Genomic DNA, 21743 nt, shown 5'->3' on the forward strand with positions numbered 1-21743 from the left:
CCTGTGGCAATTATGATATTTTTTCTTCTATGTTACAATCACATATTAGATTCATGAAATGATTTTAGTGAAAAAGAGCTATCAATTGCTGTACTCTGACACATGTTCTATAAAGAATTTAGAATAATTAAATATCTAATATAGTTCCTAGTTCCTATAGTCCTGTTTTGGCATTCCGATTTTTCAATGTCTTTTATAATCTTAATTATTTAAATTGGTTTCTGTCATTATTAAAATACTATTTTCTAAAGATAATTATGTATTATTGTCTTACATTCCTTTTGAAAATATAAACATTTCTTTACCAGAGTCAGATTCTTTATAAAATAAAAACTCGTGCCTCTAAACCTAATACTAATTCACTAAAATTCAATTATGAATATTTATGATTAGTTTTATTCCTGGTGTATAGTTTATATAACATAAAATTATAATTATATTAAAGTTAAAATACTTTATATTTTTATAATGAAATTATTTATTTTATAATAAAATGTAATTTGTAAAATAATTACATTATAAAATATAATTATGTTATGAATAAAATGTTAATTATCATCATTATTCTCTTAAAATGATTTTGAGTAAAGTAGGCATTTAAAAGTATGTTTAAATAATTATTTAAATACAATGATTGATATTTATATTATTTTATATCTATATTTCCATAGAGACCATTTTTATGTTAAAATCAGAGACCAGCCTTGAAAACCCCCTGAGCAGACAAAATCAATGAAGACAGAGGAGAGTAACTTTCCTGGATCACTTCTTGCTTATGACTCTCGAAATCATAAGTGAAACTTAAACTGTTCCCCATAATTGATACTAGGTAACCACTAACCATTTCCCTATATTTTAAGTAAATAATGTTATAACTAATCACTTTAAAAAATACATCCACGGCTTTCTTACTATTTAATCTGCTTTATAAAAGTATATACCTGAGCCTCATTTCATGTTTTGGTGTGAGCGTTCTCGGTTTGTGAACAGTCTTTTTGGTATGTGCACAACAAAATTTCACTAATTACTACTTCAGTGGTTTATTGGTTTTACTTTTTCTATTTCTAAACTTTAACGCTGATATTTATATTTTATAGTTAAATCAGAGGTATGATTTGTTATTAAAGTTTGAAAGATAAAGACTGAGCACTATAAATTATTATATTATTAACCAACCTATACAATTTTTAGCCTAATTTCATGTCAGAAAACTTCATTTTTCCTCTTCTAATAGAGGGGCCTTTCAATCTATATTTTGCCTACTTTCCATCACTCCATTAATATATGTTTTCCCTTTAAATATCAGTCCAATCAACATTTGCACTTTCCTGTTAAAAGATATTAACTCAATTCCATTTATAGGTTATTAGGCATAAGATATCATGATGTTATAGTAGCTTACTACAGTTGTAATTTCATATCTATTGTGTGGTTTTTGTGTAATGTATATCTCCCTCCACAAAACTGTAAGCTCAGTGATGTCAAATTACCTTCTATTCATTCATTATTCCATTCATTTTTCTTATGATGTATTTCCTGTGCTCAAAACATAGCTACTGCTCAGTAAGTCCTTGGTGATGGAATGAGGATATTTAACTCACCTTGACATAAGATAAAAGATGGCATTATCATTCTTTTATAAGTTAACCATTTTAGTAAGTGTTTTGTTTAGACTATTCCGGATATTTTGCATCCCCATATACTTTTTGAACCAGCCTGGAAATTTTTTTCAAAAAGTTTCTTGAAATTTCTATTTGGATTTGTTTTATATGTGTGAGGATAGTTAACATCCTAACAATGTTATAACTTCCAGTTGATGAAAATGGTATTTTCTTTTATTTTGGTCTTTCATTTTTCTCAACAGTATACCCATAGTTTTATTAATATAATTCATGCACATATTTTAAATGTAATCTTAAATACTAATATGCTATTATAAATGGTGTTTTAATTTTATTTCCCAGTTGTTTATTGCTAGTGCATACAACTACAATTTATATATGAGCTTGCTAAACTTATGTATTAATTCTAGTAGTACCTACTGTAGATTTATTAGGGTTTTCTATGAATAGGTCATATTTGATCTAGTAATTCCACTTCTAAGCATATCCAAAATAATTGAAAACAGAGTCTCTAAGAAGTATTTGCACAGTCATGTTCTTTGCAGTAGTATTCATAATATCCAAGAGGTAGAAGTGACCTAAGTACCCACCAACAGATAAATGGATAAACAAATGTGGTATATATGTACGTCATACGGTCTAGGGTTAACAATGCTCTATTGTGTATGTAAGCCTGCTTAAATTTGCTAAGAGGGTAATCATAAGTGTTCTTGTCACACATACGTAATAATGGTAGTAATAGTAATGATAATAATAAAGTGATAAGAAGAAGCGGAGAGAAGAAAAAAGAAGGAAGAGGAGGAGAAGAGTAAGAAGAAATGAAGAGGGTGAGAGACTTTTGGAGATAATATATATCTATGGCATAGACTGGGGTAATGGTGGGATGGGGGTATACTTATCTTCAAACTGTACATGGTTATACATTAAATATGCACAGCTTCTTTGTATGTTAATCATACCTCAATAAAGTAGTAAAAAATAAAAGCAAGTAGCTATCATGTTTAAAGATTCCCAGTGTAAGCTGAAAAAATAAAAATAAAATAAGAGGTCTTGTCCTCTTGACTAAAGAGAATTTTGTTTCTTATTTTCTAATCTTTATACATTTTATTTCTTCAGCTTATTTTATTGAAATGGATAAAAGCTCCAGTACAATGTTGAATAAAAGGGGAGAAGTGTAAACATTCGTTCAGTTGCAGTTCTTAGACTCTCCAATCCTTCTTCAAGTATGACATTGCTTGAAAGTTTTTCAGTGTTTCTTGCTCATCAGTTATGAAATGTTCCCTTTCTTTCTCTTTCTTTCTTTCTTTCTTTCTTTCTTTCTTTCTTTCTTTCTTTCTTTCTTTTTTTCTTTCTTTCTTTCTTTCTTTCTTTCTTTCTTTCTTTCTTTCTTTCTTTCTTTTTCTTCCTTCTTTCCTTTCTCTTTCTTCCTTCCTTTCCTCCTTCCATCCATGTTGACCCAAATGGTAGCATCTCATTTTTTAAGAATAAATAATATCCCACATATGTTGTTGTTGAAATATTCTTAGTTTCTTAAATAGTTGGGGTGTTTTTATGCATAGTTCCTAATTAACTATAAAGAACCTACATCGAATATAGTTGTAGAGTGTGTCCCTGCTGAACAAATGTAAAATTTCATTTGCCTCATTGATCTTTTGTGAGATAAATATACCTTATTCAATGAGTCAATTTTACCTCTTTATCTCCAGATTTTATCTTTAACAATACTTCTTAATGGAAGCCTTTTACAACACTTGAGTTTATGTCTCATAGTAATTTACTCTTTATGAACTTTGAACTAGTGAGTACCTTGCATACTTGCCAATTTATAAGCATTTATGCAAATAATATTTACAATATAAAGTTCAGGAGTGCAAAACCCAGGTATATTTGTTCATGAGGTATTGCTAATGATTAGGACATTTTTCAAAAGTACTTTTTGACTTAATGACAAATGGAAGAATGCATATTCTGACATGCACTACCCCTGAGAATCTGACTCTCCTTTTCAAGCTTTATTTGAGTTGAATAATAATACTCAAATGTTCAATGCATTACTGCCAGTTTCTATGCCAAGATGATTTGCTTTTCAGAATTTTATTCTATGATTGCACTGACAAAGAAAGAATTGATGCTAATGGTCTTGACTACTAGAGTGATTAATTCTTGGGCAGGTGGAATATATATACTTGGATATCTAATCTGTACAAACTATTAGAACCTAATGTAAAGAAAGAGTAGCATGAGAAAAAGCCTTTCTATTTGGTTAGTTGACCTTGTAGATGTGGTTCAATGCACAGAGTATATTATTGTGTTTTTAAGTTTTTCTAAATCAGTACCGCAATTAGTGGCACAGAGAACCTTTTTGTGTCACTGAGAATATTTATTTTGTGGATATATATTTCAAAACCAAAAATATAATAAACTACAATCTTGGCAGTCTCAAGATGAACAAGATATCTTAAGATATCCTCATCCATGATCTCCTAATCTATACCAGCACAGTAGAAAAAAGTTTTATTAGTTTTAACAGAGTTAAATACCATTATTTATATTCTATTGCATTTAAGTAAAAAGGACAGCATATCTAATATGAGATCAAAAGTAAAATGGAACATAGTTTTACCAATATTAAGGTATTTTAATTTATTTTTAGAAAAGTCTTAAGTGTGTATGTGTGTAGGTGGATGTGGAGGGTATTCATACACTAAGAGTCTGGATATTTGGCATGCTAAAAATAATCTAGGTAATAACATCTATTTTTACAACTGAATTTTAAGACAGTGTAATAAAAGTTATGTGAATGTGGCATTATTAAGAAAAATAACAGTTACTTGAACACCAGCATGGCAATACCACAACAGTAAATATAACCCTGATGACTAGTAGGCACATAGCATGTACAGCATGGATATGCTGGGCCAAGTAATGATTTATGTCCCAAGCAGAAAGGCAAGATATTTCATCATGCTACCCTCAAATAGTCCATGAGTTCATTTCTGCAATTTTTCATTTAACATTTTTGAACCACTGTTGAGCCAGGTAATTGAATCCATGGAAAGTGAAAATGTGGATAAGAGGGTGCTACTGTATAGAGCTCCCATTTACCCCATCCTCAAACACCCACAGTCTCCCCCAATATCAACATTCAGTGGTACATTTGTTACAGTCTATGAACATTGACACATCATCACCTAATGTACTAAAGCTTTTGTATCTGGTGAGGGGTAGGAAAATTCTGTAGGGATATCTAGGATAAAGAGACAAGGTATATTGGCTGTATATGGTCTTTGCACATTTCTGTTATTAGTTCTGGAAATTCAACTCTGTCCATATAAATTATTTTCCAAGTGGGGCCAGAGAACAAGAGAATGGGAGCATGCGTGAGAGAGTTAAGGATTTAGGAGGAGTTGCATATATTTAGAATTGCCATGCAGAATTCTAAAGCACTTGTAGTATTATTAAGTAAAATAAGTGTTACTTGAATAAAAGAACTGTGATACAGCAACAATCAATCTGGTAACTGAGATGGCTATTAAGTGGCTAACAAGTGGGTAGCTTATAAAGCATGGATATGCTAGAAAAGGAATGATTCATTTCCAGGAAAGAAGTTGTGTGATAGTGCTAGATTTCATCATGATACCCAAAGTGGTATGAGATTTAAAACTTATTGGTATTTTACTTCTGGAAATTTTCACTTAATATTTTCAGGCTACAGTTGACTGTGTGTAACTGAAACTGTAGCTAATGGAAAACTATTACATACAGAAATCATTGTACATTATCAGCCTTGTTGTGTTTTTCTAGACAATAATTTACATATAAGTAACAAAAACTTGAGAAAAATAAAATGTGAGAAGTTATTTTGCTTTCAAATACTTTTGTTTCTCTCAGTGAAATTGTAGGCTCTGAGTTCAAAATGTAAATATTTGAAAATGTAAGTATGGTTTCCCTCTGTGAAAGCCAACATATGTCTATTAATTTACATTAACTATATTAAGAGAGCAGAATACTCAACTTGAAAAACAATAATTTTCACAATTGAGATACATGGACCTATATTAATTAATTAATTGTCCAGTCACCCATTTTTGCCATTAAAAATAAGATATCACAGAATAAAAAACAACAACTATAAGATTGATTTTAAGCACATCATAATTAAGATAAAACTTGCAAATGCTTGTTGGTATTAAAATTTATAAAGTATTCTTCCACTAGGGTACATACAACATCTATATCAAATTTGTATTGCTAATTACAAAACCAATTTAATCTCAAAACCCACAGTGAATCTTGGAGAGCCACATAAAAAGATTCATTAATTGACTGAACATTAGAAATAAAGAGTAATCTTTTTTCTCTTGTGACTTTATTTAGGAAGCAAGAACAAAAGAAAATGACATTCAATTACCATAATTAAATTTGTATTAACAAATTACTCTTCATTAAATCTCTACTGATGTGTACATATTTTGAATTAGAAACATAATCTAACACTTAAAATAAACTTCAACAAAAATTTTACAAATATGACAAAAAGACACCACTCCACTGGGGGAAGATGGCGGAACTGTTTGAAGAAGGAGAGGGCCATTGCTCTTAGGCACAGACTCTATTTACCACTAAAATATTGTGTAACCAGTTTGGAAAAACCAGAGAAATATACTTAGGTGGACATATTTAGAATAGGGAACACTGAAAGAACATCATAGTCTGGTAAGAGAAGGGGAGGCATAGAAAGGGGGGATCCCCTTTGAAGCCTGTGCTGGGCTCTGAGGCCCTAGGACTAGAGGCTGAAAAGCTGTCTCCCCTTGGGAGTGTGGACTAGCATCCAAAAGGAGGGAACCATGCCTTCCTAGTGAAACAAAGCTTCTAATGATGGCCATGACAGGCAACTTTCACACAGGGTGCTGACCATAGAAAAGGCAGTCCCACAGTGGGTGGCTCCGAAGTAGAAAGTGTCCAGAGGGCTGCACTGAGCAGCCACATACAGGGACCCCCTTGCCTTCCTTTAAGGCATTGTGTAGAATCCCAAGAAACCTTTGATCTGTGTGGTGTGGAGAAGGGGAAAAGAGTCCTCCTACCACCAGAAAGACTGGAGCTGCCTATGGTGTGGATAGGTTCTCCAGCCACCTGAGCTCCTAGAGGGGTGAATCAGAGATTTTTACCTTCCCTGAGGGGTGAGTGGATGGCATGCAAGGAGCTACCCCAGTTTTACTGAGATCAGCTGTGCAGGGGAGATGCATGGGGCTGACTTTGTGACCTCTCCTTCTTGGTTACAGTTCCTTGGAAGGCAGATTCTCTGCTTGGGTGTTGGTTTGTGCATTTTTAAGTTTTTTATTGCTGAACAGGAATCCACCTTCCTGGCTTGCACTGGAGAGACAGATCAATGAAAGATGGGATTTGTGTCTTTGTTGTGGAGAGTTTGAAATTAGTGAATTCCATGCAGTCAGCCAACCACATCTGGGAAATTAGGGGCAGAGCATGCCTACCTCTCCTGCAGGCAACAAGCACCATCCCCAAAAGGAAAAGGGCTGATTCAGCTCACTGAACTCCAGATATTCCCCATAGGGCACAGTCTTGATGGGGAAGGGAGAACAGCTCACAGGAGGAGATTATAAGAATAAGACTCTCAGGACTATTTGGGAACTGGAGGAAAAGCTTTAAGCCCCTGCTGGGGGCTGAATAGGGGCTAAAAGCTTTAATGGAACCCACTGAGCCCAGGATGCTGAAACTGCCCATACAGAAAAGGCAACAGACTTTAGTCAACCTGAAACTGCAGCAGGCCACTGTATGGGGAACTAGAATTGGAGGATATGGTAGATACTGAGGAACTGGCTTTGAAGAAGAGACTAACTTCCCCACAGTGAGTGCCTGACAGTAAAACTTCTAAGTAAGGAAAGTGATATCTCAAGCATTCTCCACCCTGAAGACCCTACAGAAGACTCTGGAGTAAGGCCAGGAAACCATAAGAGGTAGGCAAAATAGCTGACAAGTGGAGGTGATCCACAAAGAACCTCAGATCAGCCAACTACCTAAGGAAACCAGGGCCAAACCTATACAGGTACTGACATTGGCTAATACACAGGTACCTCCTAGGAGAACTGAAGTAAACATATAAAACAGTGAGCCTCAGACAACATAAGCTGCTCAGATGAAACTCACCTGATTGACCTTTTTTCTCTTAGGAAAAATCGAGAAATAAATAAGTTTTTTTCTTTTTAAATTTTTTTTTTATTTTTTTAATTTTTAAAATTTAAAATTAATATATTTTTTAAAAATTTGTTTTGCTTTGATTGGGGTTTTTTTGCTTTGTTTTGTTTTGTCTTTTGTTTGATTATCAAGATTTTCTTGATATTCTCTGCTTAATTTCTGGAACACTATCATTATAACCAATAAATTTACTGCTTTTCTCTATTATTGCCCCTATATCTCTTATTGGACACCTTCCCTGCCCTTGCTTTATATATCTCTCTTCTGGTTCCATTATCAGAACTTTTTCCTTTCTATTTCTTTTCTTTTTCTCCATTCTGTCTTCCTATCTTTTTGTTTGATTATTAGATTCTGTTTGTATCTTTATTGTATTTTTATTTTTTTATTTTTAAATATTTTCCTATTTCTACACTCTAATCTTAATTTTTTGCTCACCCTTCTTTCAGAATCTTCTCTCTACCCTTTTTATCACCCAGTGGTTTCATAATTTTTACTTTTTATTTTAGTCTATTATTATTATTTTTTTAATTTTCTTACTATTAGCAATAATATCCTTTTCTCTATATATTTTTTCCTCTCTTTTTGTTTTGCTTTAGCATTTGTGTTCTCACTTCACTCTCCCAATTTTACTTTCACAGGGATGTTTTCATTTTGATTGTCAAGATATTTTGTAAGATACTGCTTGTTTCTTGGCAATTTGGTTGTGTTTTGTCTTGCCTTGCCAATACTCATACAACAGCTCAAATGATGTTGTTGTGGCTGAGACACACAGATAGTCAACCTGAACGGGGAGTTCTTCCAAGAATAAGTCAACAACAATCTAGACCCAAACAAAACAGGGGATATCAAAGACTCCACAAAAGGGACACCCACAAAAGGGACAAACTTAGAGCAAATAGCTCAGAAGTACAAGGAAAAATCATCTCTGGGCTCCACTGAACATACATTACAAAATACCACTCCACAAGACTGGGAGACAACAAGTATATCCAATATATAGACACAAAGAGTAAGAGCTACTAAAATGAGAGATAAAAAAAATTATCCCCAAAATAAAGGAAAAATCTCCAGAAAAAGACCTTGATAAGACAGAGTTCAGCAAGTTAACAGATATCGTTCAGACTAAAGGTTATAAAGATGCTCAAGAAAGTTAATGAGAACAAAAAAAAAAAAACAAAAAAACACTTACTGGAAAAGTTGAGGAACTTAGTGAAAACATAAAAAAAAGAGATGTCATAAATAAGAATTAGGTAGAAATGAAGAATGCATTATCTGATATCAAGAATACACTGGAATGAATTAAAAGCAGGCTCAGTGAAGCAGAGGATAGAATAGTGACCTAAAAGATTAAGTAGAAAAAAACCATTCAATCAGAGAAGTAAAAATAAACACTTAAGCATGAGGACAGTCTAAGGGAGCTTTGGGAAACATGAAGCAAAACATTCACATCATAGGGGTAACAGAGGGGGAAGAAAGAGAGCAAGGGATAGAGAACTTGGTGGAAGAAATAATGACAGAAAACTTCCTTACGCAGGCGAGGGAGAAAGCCACACAAGTTCAGGAAGCACAGAGGGTTGCAAACAGAGGGACTCAAAAAGACACACTCCAAGACACATCATAATTAAAATGGCAAATGTTAAGGACAAAGAGAGAACATTAAGGGCTGCAAAAGAGATACAAGCAGTGACCTACAAGGGAATTACCATAAGGCTGACATCAGATATCTCAACAGGAACCCTTCAGGTCAGAAGGGAATGGCATGAAGTTCTCAAAGTAATGAAAAGCAAGAGCATGCAACCAAGATTGCTTTATCCAGCAAGGCTATCATTTAAAATTGAAGGTGAAATAACAAGCTTGTCAGACAAAAGATGTCTAAAGGAGTTCAGTACCACCAAACCATCATGGCAAGAAATGCTAAAAGGACAGCTTGAAGAAGAAGAAGAAATACTGAGAGAAAAGTATATCAGCAAAAAGGGGAAAAATGGCATTAAATAAGTATATATCAATAGAAACTTTAAATGTAAATGGAATAAATGGTCCAATCAAAAGACATAGGGTAGCTGAATGGATAAGAAAACAAGACCCAAATATATGCTGTCTACAAGAAACCCACCTCAGAACAAAAGACACACAGGCTAAAAGTGAAGGGATGGAGTAAAATGTTCCATGCAAATGGAAAAGAAAAAAAAGCTGGAGTAGCAATACTTATTTCTGAAAAAATAGACTTCAAAATAAAGACCATAATAAGAGACAAATTTGGTCCCTACATAATACTAAAAGGATCTATCCAACAGGAAGAAATAATCCTTATGAATATATATGTACCCAATATAACAGCACCAAAACAGATAACAAATTTTTTGGTGGACTTTCAGGGGGAGGTCGACAGCAACACAATCATTGTGGGACTTTAACTTCCCCTTGTCATCACTTGACTGATCATTAAGACAGATAATTAACAGGAAAACAGACACCTAAGTGATCACAGAGACACAGTAGACGTACTAGATCTAATGGATTTAATTGACATTTTCAGAACATTTCATCCCAAAGCAGCAGAATACAGATTCTTCTCAAGTGCATGTGGATCATTCTCAAAAACAGATAACATGTTAGGGCAGAAGCCAAGTCCCTACCAATTCAAGAAGATTGAAATCATATCAAGTATCTTCTCACATCACTGTGCTATGAAACTAGAACTCAACCACTTTAAAAAAAACTCAAAAATATTCAAACACATTAAGACTAAACAGCATGTTATTAAACAATGAATGGGTAACCAATGAGGTCAAGCAAGGAATAAAACACTTCCTGGAAAAAAATGAAAATGAACGGACCATAACATAAAATTTATGGGACACAGAGAAAGCAGCCTGAAGAGGAAAGTTCATAGCAGTACAGGCATACCTTAGAAAATAAGAAAAAACTAATAACCATCTAACACAACAACTAAAAGAAGTAGAACGAGAATAGAAAGATACCACAAGGAAGTAGGAGGGAGGGAACAATAAAAATCACAGCAGAAATTAGTGACAGAGACAAAAAAAAAAAAAAAAATACAAAAAAAACCATTGAACCAAGAGCTAGTTCTTTGAAAAGATAAGTAAAATTGATGCACCTTTAGCCAGACTCACCGAGAAACAAAGAGAGAAGACCCAAATAAAATCAGAAAACAAAGAGGTGATATAAAAACTGACCCAACAGAAATAAAAAGGATCATAAGAAAATACTATGAGCAATTATATGCTAACAAATGGGACAACATGGGTGAAATGGACAAATTTCTAGAAGCATACAATCTTCCAAAGCTGAAACAAGAAGAGGCACAAAACCTGAATGGGCCGATAACAACTAATAAAATTGAAGCAGTTATAAAAAAAAAAACCTCATAGTAAACAAAACTCCTGGACTAGATGGATTTACAGGCAATTTTTACCAAAGATTCAAAGAAATAACACCTATTTTCCTGAAAATATTCCAAAAAATTCAAGAGGAGGGAAAACTCCCAAACTCTTTTTATGATGCAGCATCATTCTAATCCCAAAGACAGATAAAGGGAGCTCACTGGATGGGGGAACATATTTGCCAAAAACACATTTGATAAAGGGTTAATATACAAAATAATTAAGGAACTCATACAACTTAATAAAAGGAAGACAAACAATCCAATTTAAAAATGGGCAAAGGACCTAAATAGACACTTCTCCAAAGAGGACATACAAATGGCTAAGAGACATATGAAAAAATGCTCAACTTTGCTAATCATCAGAGAGATGCAAACAAAAACCACAATAAGGTATCACTTCACACCTGTCAATGAACTACATGTGCTGGCGAGGGTGTGGAGAAAAGGGAACCCTAGTACACTGTTGGTGGGAATGCAGACTGGTGCAGCCACTATGGAAAACAGTATGGAGTTTCCTCAGAAGATTAAAAATTGACCTGCCTTTTGACCCAGTGATCCCACTTCTAAGAATATATCCTATGGAACATGAAACACCAATCACAAATAAATTATGCACCCCTATGTTCATAGCAGTGCAATTTACAAGAGCTAAGATCTGGAAACAGCCCAAGTGCCCATCAGTAAATGAGTGGATAAAAAACTGAGGCACAATTACACCATGGAACACTATGCAGCTGTAAAGAGGAAGGATCTTTCATCCTTTGTCACAGCATGGAGGGAACTAGAAAGTATTATACTAAGTGAAATAAGCCAGTCAGAGAAAGACAAGTACCACATTACTTCACTTATATGTGAAATATAATAAATAAAATAAACTGATGAACAAAGTGGATCCAGAGACATAGAAGCATGGAACAAACTGAGGGATCTCAGAGGGAAGGTGGCGATGAGGGTGTGCCTGGGGAGAGATTAATCAAAGAATTTATATGTTTATAAGCATAACTCATGGACAAAGACATTGGTATAGGGAAAGCCTGAGGATAGGATGGATGTGGAGTGGAGGGGACTAATGGGGATAAAAATAAATCAATAAAAAAAAATTTAAAAATAAATAAATGAAGGATCTAAATGACTCCTAGAAAGATTGGAGAAGAAAAGGCAAAATCATTGATCCTTTAATGCATGTTGAAAAGAAAAGAGAGGGTTCAAAGTGGTCTCTGAGGCCCTTTATAAAGACAATGACTAGAAAAGTGAGCTTAAAGTTCACTTAAGAATGAAAAATTGCAGCAATTTTGTCAACTGCATAAAAAAAAAAATGTACCCAAACTGGAAAATAAGAAGCAAAACTGTCATTATTTGCAGATGACATGATAGTGTACATAGAAAACCCTAAAAACTCCATCAAAGTACTGCTAGATTTGATAAATGAATTTGGCAAGGTAGGTGGATACAAAATTAACATCCAGACATTGATGGCATTTTTATACACCAACAATGAACTCTCAGGAAGAGAATTTTTTTAAAAATAGCATTTAATATTGCAAGTAAAAAAGTAAGTTACCTGGAAATAAACTTAACCAAAGTTGTAAAAGACCTGTACTCAGAAACCTACGGGGCATTGAAAAAAGAAATAGAGGAAGATATAAACAAGTGGAAGAATATACCATGTTCCATGGGTTGGAAAAATTAATATCATTAAACTGTCTGTACTATCCAATGCAATTTATAGATTCAATGCAATTCCTATGAAAATACAAAAAGCATATTTCACAGAGCTAGAACAAATATTCCAAAAATTTATATGGAACTAGAAAAGACCCAGAATAGCCACAGCCATCTTGAGAAAGAAGAACAGGGTTGGAGGACTTACTTTACCAGATATCAAACTGTAGTATAAAGCCACTGTAATCAAAACAGCCTGGTATTGGCACAACAACAGACATATAGATCAATGGAATAGAACAGAGACCCCAGAAATAGACCCACACCATTATGGTCAGTTATATTTGACACAAAAGGCAAGAACATACAATGGAGTAAAGACAGTCTCTTCAATAACTGGTGCTGGGAAAACTGGACAGCTACAAGCAAAATAAAAATCTATGCCACCGACTTATACCATACACAAAAATAAACTCAAAATGGATAAAAGACTTAAATATACTTCATAAAACCATAAAAGTCCAGGAAGAAACATAGGCAGTAAAGTCACAAACATCTCACTTAGTGGAATTTTCACTGATACATCTCCTAGGGCAAGAGAAACAAAAGAAAAAATAAACAAATGGAACTACATCAAACTAAAAAACTTCTGCACAGCCAAGGAAATTAGTCTCAAAATGCAAAGGATCCTCACTGTATGGGAGAATATATTTGCCGAGGATGTATCTGATAAGGGGCTAATTTCCAAAGTGTACAAAGAACTCATGCAAGTCAACAAGAGGAAGACAAACAATCCAATTTAAAAATGGGCAAAGAACCTGAACAGACACTTCTCAAAAGAGGACAAACAGATGGCCAAGAGACATATGAAAAAATGCTCAACTTCACTAATCATCAGAGAGATGCAAATTAAAACCACAATGAGGTATCACTTCAAACCTGTCAGAATGGCTACCATCAACAAATGAATAAATGACTCCTGCTGACGAGGATGTGGAGAAAGGGGAACCCTAGTACACTGCTGGTGGGAATGCAGACTGGTGCAGCCACTGTGGAAAACTCTATGGAGGTTCCTCAAAAAATTAAAAATGGAGCTGCTTTTTACCTAGTGATCCCACTTCTAGGAATATATTCTAAGAATCCCAAAACACTAATCAGAAAGAATATATGCACCCCTATGTTCATAGCAGCACAGTTTATAATAGCTAAGATCTGGAAAGAGCCCAAGTACCCAGCAGTAGATGAGTGGATAGAAAAGCTGTTGGACATTTACACCATGGAATACTATGCAGCTGTAAAGAAAAAGGTTCGTGTAGCCTTTGTGACTGTATGGATGGACCTGGAGAATATTATGCTAAGCAAAATAAGCCAGGCATAAAAAAAGAAACATCACATATTCTCACTTATATGTGGAATCTAAAGAACTTAATAAGCTGATGGGCAGAATAGATTCAATGACATTGAAGCATGGTTAAAACAAAGAATCTCAGATTGAAGAGCGGGGGCGGGTGGGTGGAAGAGGAGAGATTAACCAAAGGACTTACATGCATATATGCACAACTCAAGGACACAATGGTGTGGTAAGTAACTTGCGAGGGTGGTGGGGTGGGGTGGGGTGGAAGGGCTCAGTGGGGGAAAAAGAGATGTTGGTAATATTTTGAACAGTTAAAAAAAAACACCACTCCAAGTAAATTTCCTTTGAAATACCTAGTTTTAATAACATATGATTCTATCTCTCTCCGTTTTTTGGGGGGAGTTTTTTTTTACAAAGGTCTCTTAGAGGTGCTTAGAATAGGTATAGTAAAATGAGGGAACAAATGAAAAGAAGTTCTGACTTCCAAAACTTTTATCTCTCAATGATTATATCATTTTTCACGCAATGGAAAAGTAGTATCTACAAACAAGGCTCCATGGGCTGCTAGGGATACAATATGGAGCAAAAGAAAAAAAAAGGCCTTGCTTTCAAGAAGGAACATAAAGATTGAGAGTTGAAACTGTACTACACTTAGTATATCAGATAAATATATACTATGAACTGTTATAAGTGAAATAATTGACAGCATATGACATGGAAACTCCTAGGATAAATACCTCATAAGTAAAGAAGACACTGTAAAGAAAACACCTTAAATAGTGTAATACCATTGTAATGCTTATTGCTTTATTATTCGGTATTGTAAAATGTATTATTTTACCAATTTTTGAAGAGTAATGACCTGCATTTTTTACATAAAAATATAGTCACATACACACTTTCATATTCTTTAAAAAAACTTTCTAGCTTGGTCTTAATTACAGTTCTTCCTGTCATCTGTTTTAAAAAATAATTTTAATGAATTTTTATGAAGACATTTTATACTATGTAAATTAAAATATATAGATGCAATCTCTTTTTCTTTGTTTTTTCTTCCCAGCTATGGATATGAAAGCACCACAAATCCTCATTTGCTTTTTATCTCCTTGAGATAATAAAGAAAGTAAAAACAAAACACTCTTCCAAGATTTCAGCCTTGTTTTCAATTGCCAGTGTGCAACAATAGTTAAAAGGGATCAAGATGTAGAAGAATTAGTTATAGAACACAGCACTGGAGATGCAGAGGAAATTAAAACCCTAACACTCATTTTTGTAGCTTATAACATGAGAAAATATCAGCCAAGGTCAATAGTGACAAACAATGAAATCTAGCTGCTTTCAGAAATTTTTACTGTAGATTTAGCATTGCAGTTTGAGGGGTAAAGAAAATGATGAAAACACATTTTAATTAACACATATTTTGTTATTTATTTAATTTTCATGATAAATTTTATATGGAATTTTCCCCTCACATTTTATATTACAACTATATAATATGCATGAATACTGATAATTATAGTTTATGATTTACCTGCCATATTGATCATTGACTGTATTAATTTTTGTGTCATTTTCTCACTGTTGTATTCCTAGCAACAAAGAAGAGTAACCATTTTATAACATGAATCAACAAATATCTGTTGAATGCAGACAGTACAAAATATATAACATAATCCTAACCATCTGACCCGAAACCTTGCCTCCTTCAATTTCCAACTCTCTGAGCTAAGCATATTTAAATCACAGTGTCTCCTTCCAAACCTTCCTTCATATATATATAAAGATCGCAAAGGAAGTTTACCTATTTTATACATAAACATAATCATAAATGCTATATATTTTTTCCTCTAAGTTTCTTTTTACTAATTACCAGTGCACTTTGCAAATTTTTATTTCCTTAAGTATTTTTAATTACTCTTCTATTAATTACCTGTTCATATATTTCCCTATATCCTATTGGATATTTTATACATATTTTTTCTTGTAGATTTGCAAAAGGTACTTGGTATGAAGCATATATATTCAACTATGTCACTGGCACTTTGGTTTATAAACAGAACACATTAATTTCTAACCATATAAAAGATTGTCATATAATTAAGTTCACCTATCTTTCAACTAAGAAGGTCTCCTCCACAATTGGTGTTATATATTAACATCTCATATATATACTTGGGTCTATGTCTAAATTAGCTTAATAATCTGAGTATTGGTATGCCAATACCATCTCTGTTACATTACAGAAATTATCTCTCCACTCCCTTATCTTGTTTATAATTTCCTTGACTTGTTTAACCTTTCATTATTATAATAAACTTTAAAATTAATGCTTACAAGTACAAGAATGAAACTGTGTGACTTTGAAACCATGTGATTTGGGTTGTAACTACTTATATTTAAATATAGATATGCAGAGAATTTAGTTTATGAAATTAAATGTCCTAACCAAGAATACTGTATTTTTCCTTTTGTTTTATATTTCAAATATTTTTTCAAATATTTTTTTATATTTCTCAATACAGTGTTAAAGTTTTTTGAATCTCAACTGGACATTTCATAATTTTGTTACTATCTCAAAAAAGCTTTTCCCCTCATTGATATCAATGTGTTTATTGCTATGGAAAAACAGTAGTTATTGACTTTTACACATTTATTTCAACACAGAATATACTTCACCATATAAGTTTTATAAATTTATTTTAAATGCTGGCCTATGCCATTTTATTATTCCTCACATATATCAGTAGAGTTTTCCAGTAGTTATAAAGCTTATTATGGATAAAATAAAATAATACTTCTCTGAAAGTACATTATTTCATTGTATGAAATTTTACCTTTAAGTCAATTATAAAAATAACTTTAACAGTGAAAATTACTTTCTATTACCTGTTTATTAATTAATACAGTGCTATTTGAAATAATTTCTTTTGATTTTTAAAGTATTTTTTTGCAAATTATTTATCCTCTATTCATATCTTATCTTTTTATCTTTAAGTTTATTGTAGTGACATTAGCTAATAAAAATATATGGGTTTCAGTTGTATGATTCTATTATACTTCTTCTATATATTGAGTTGTGTGCCTACCACACAATGTCAAATCTCCTCCCGTTGCCTTCTCTACACTGGACCCCCTCCACACTTCACTATCTCCACCCTCCTTTCCCTGTCTTATCTTTTTTAAAATGTAGGAAAGCTTGCTAAAGATTAACAGATGGCTTTTTAACATTCATGAATAAATTCTTCCACTTATTTTTCTAATTTTTTATAAGAAAAATTGTGTTAATAAAATTTTTACTACCAAATTATTATTAAAATTCTGATATAGCCCGGCCAGCATGGCTCAGTGGGTGAGCATCAACCTATGAAGCAGGCAGTCATGGTTCGATTCCCGGCCAGGGCACATGCCCAGGCTGTGGGCTCGATCCCCAGGCAGGGGCGCACAGGAGGCAGCCAATCAATGATTCTCATCATTGATGTTTCTATCTCTCTATCCCTCTTTCTTCCTCTCTCTGAAATCTATTTTTAAAAATTTAAAATTCTGATATAAACCAAAAGTTGTCAGAGTTTAATAAAATTAGTTGTATGACTCAATGTTTGTATTTGTTTAGAATAGACTGCATACTTTTTTTTTGAAATTTGTCCTATATATCTCCATAGTTTACTATCAATATTAAGTTGTAATATTAATGTTATGCTATTTTTATAAATTTGGTGGGATATATATTTTCTTTAGAATAATTTTTAAAACAATGGTTCTTTATAATTTTTAAGGAGTTTTGTGGGAATTTAACTTTTGATAATGCCATTATAATGTCAGATGTTTAATTTTATTTCTAACACCACCTATGACAATTGTTCTACTCAATGCAATTAATTTGGATAAATTATGTTAGAGTTTAAAATTTCAAGTTTTTCTAGATGTTTGTGATATTAAACTGTAAACCTGAAAAATAAATAAAAACCCCTAATAAGTCTTAAGAATTATAAAATGCTTTGTATCATATAATTTTTTAGGTTCCACTTTAAATAAAAATTTAAAGCAGTATGCTTCCAAAATCTGTCTGTGCATTAATATGCCCTGTGAAGGTTTGGACTATTCAGAAGTTTGAACTCATCTTTAACCTATTTGATCAGAATCTACAAAGTTGTCTCATTTTTGCATGTATCTTTTAAAACTCTTATTCTATAAGTAAAATAGAATTGTGAAAATTAGTTACAAGAAAATGTTTTTATGATACTAAATAAGATTACATGTTTTCATATTAATTTGCATGTAAACATAAATGCAAGCTATATTTTCAAGAAATATTTAAGTTAAGCATAAATGAATGTGAAAGTGATTGATCTACTGCAGCCACATTCAGCCACAGTAAATAATAACCTAAGTGTTCAGAGAGCTCTTCAGAATTTTATTTGTTATATTGAAGAATAAGTTTCAACTTTGCCATTGCCTGGAGAAAGACATTACTCAGTTTAATGGATCTGCTTTTTTTTTTTTTTTTTTAACCTTTTACATCTGAATTGTAATAACCAGGGGTCAAAGTATATTTCTAGGGATTGATGATAGTCCAGATAGAGGCAGTAGTTTGCAATACAGCTAAAGGTTGTTAACATTAATCCCTGGAAATGCCCTTTCCCAAGGTTAGCATGGCTTTTTTGTTACTGTACCTCCCTGTGAGGATCTCAGTGCAGAGGCAATGAAGTGCCTCCAAATTGGCATAATATAATTCGGTCGATCTTCAGGAGGAAGCCAAGTGTGGCATGACCGATAATTGAATTGCGGTTCTCTAAGGAAACATTATGGCTGTAGAAGCTGATTTGGTAACTAGGGCTACCATTCTCTTCAAATCAATATTAGCTAATATTCCCTAACCTCTCCAAACAGCCCAGAAATTGTTCCATATGCCACACTTTGGATGAATTTCAAAAAGAGATATTTTTATTCATAAATCACAAAATAGTAGTGTTTTTCTAAAGCACAATTTATTAACCAGGGGATTTATTTTTTCTGTAAAATTATCTTGTCATTTTTATTAACATATTTTATTCAAAAAGCACTAATTAGGCAACAAATTTAATTAACACTGAACTAGAAGTTGTGGAATACACAAGCATTTTTGGAATCATTCAAATCAGATAACTTTAGATGCATTTCTAAACAGAAATAATCCAATAAACTTCATATTGTTGATTGCCTAGTTCAATGTGTTGAGATGTGACTCTAGAAAATAAGTGGAAATACTATAAAATTAAACTAGTGATTCCAAATTTCTAGATTAATATTGAAGAAGTCATTATTTGTAGGGGGAAAAAAACCCTGCTTTTATTCATCTTAGTAAGTTAGATGTTCTAATTGAGAATGTGCTAAAATAAAATCTTTCACACATTTTTTTCTGAGGGGTTTGTAAAAATAAGAAGGTATGTTTTCCTTATCTTTCTTAGGAAGGTAAATGGAAAATATGACCATGCTAGTAACACACTTTTGTGTAGCAGGCATACTGAAGAAACCACACTGCCACAGCACACACAGCAGGCTGGTGAATAAGTTGGAGCCGTGTGATACTTAAAAAAAATTCATCACTTTTATAATTTTCTGTGGTGTGTACTGTGCCTACTATACCACTGAAGGATTTAAAACAAACAAAAACAAGCAAACAAAAATACTGTGTTAAAGTTTCTTTAATTTTTACACTACTTTTCACACAGTCGTTCCTAACTGGAGGGGCATTGAATGTTTTTCAAGTTATATTATTATACCAAGTACTTTGACCATCTAAATATCTACTTCAAAAATAGTCACTTATTAGTCATCATTAGCAGGTCAAGTAGCCCTCAACTCTCAATATCGCCCATCAGCCTCAATTGATTGCCCATAGATAAGCCTCAACCCAAGTGGGACCACAAATTCTCTTCCTCAAACATACAGTTACTTTATGTGGGGCAAATTCACACACAAAAATTCTCTCTTAGGTGAACATATCTACAACTTCCTTAGGCCCTATCAATGACCATATTTTCTAATCAATAAGATAAAGAAAAATAGTTATAAGGGAGGAAAAGAGGAGTAGAAGGATGTGGAAGAAAACAGAATACGAGAGAATGAAAAATTAGAGGAAACACAGAAACAGCAAGAAACAAAAAGGCCAATTTACTGACCATTTTATGTCTCATGTCTTACCATAGTCCCATAGTCCATGGAACAGAGACGAGCCACAGTAAAAATGTGTTAAATAAATGAGTAAAAAAATGAATGGATGAAGACAGTAATGACTGTGTTTGAGCTTTTGCTCCAGTCTTTTTGGAGGTACCTTCCTCTAAAGTTCTGCAAACATCTAAGCAAGCCAATTGGTGTTTGTTGTTCTTGTATCAAATTCTACAAACCTCTTGAGTCACAGAGAAAGAAGTGCAAAAGATGTAGTTAGAATATCTAGTTCTCTGATTCTCATTGGCACTCTTAGGTAAAATCCATTTAATTAAAAAAAAATTTGCACAATATTGTACCTTTTTTTATGTGAACATAAATTCAAAGATTATTTTATTAGTGTAGTCTTGATTTTCTAAAATTAGTAATTTCTTTCAAGGTAAAACATAATCAGTGAAATGAAGTCCATGTTAATAAGCAGAAGTCATGCTATAAAATTAGAACAAATTTTTATTTGGTATAAATTGTGTATAAACCCTTTGGGTAAAATTAAATGAGCATTTCCTGAGCTGTTCAGAAAACATTATTTTCAGGAAATTTTAATAGATAACAGTTACAATTAACTATGATAATGTTAATAGTATATATGATCAGGGTATGATCATAATTTGAGCTGTCGAAAATGCTACTTACTAAATCCCCATTGTGAGGATTTAAAGTATATTTTTAATATAGTAAGAAAGACAGAGTTTTTTTAAATTTAACTATTCAAGAAAAACTTAGTCTATCTAAATTTTTGTTTCATAGAAAGACTTGTTAATAATATCATATCTTACAATGACATTTTGAATTCTAGAGAAAAGATGATTAAATATTTGCCTGAAATTATCTCTATTTTGTTTTATTTTATGAAGTCTTTATTTGCCTAGCATGGTTGCAGAACTGTTTCAACAAAATGTTTTTAATTCAAATAATATTTTTTTCCTATAATTGATCATGATTTTGAACACTGATTTTAAACTTCATTGGCAGCAAGCTTACTTTAGAATATAGATATTTATCTCAGAATTTCAAAATTATGAAAGGACCTTATATATAAGGTGTTTTGCTTTTACTTTATAATATTGTTCCTATATTAACATTTACTTGGAAGATTCTGCTTGTACTACTACTTTAAACATAAATAGCTATACCATATATTTCTGTTTAGAGGCTATAGCTTCAGTTAAATTTAATAATACTTATGAAGTTGTGTGAATTTTTAATTCATTCCATATTTAAATTCAACACACATATGTATATGCAACACATACTATACTGTATATGGTGATATATAATGAAT

The sequence above is a fragment of the Miniopterus schreibersii genome, assembly GCF_964146895.1.
Source record: "Miniopterus schreibersii genome assembly, chromosome: 1".
NCBI classification, from domain to species: domain Eukaryota; kingdom Metazoa; phylum Chordata; class Mammalia; order Chiroptera; family Miniopteridae; genus Miniopterus; species Miniopterus schreibersii.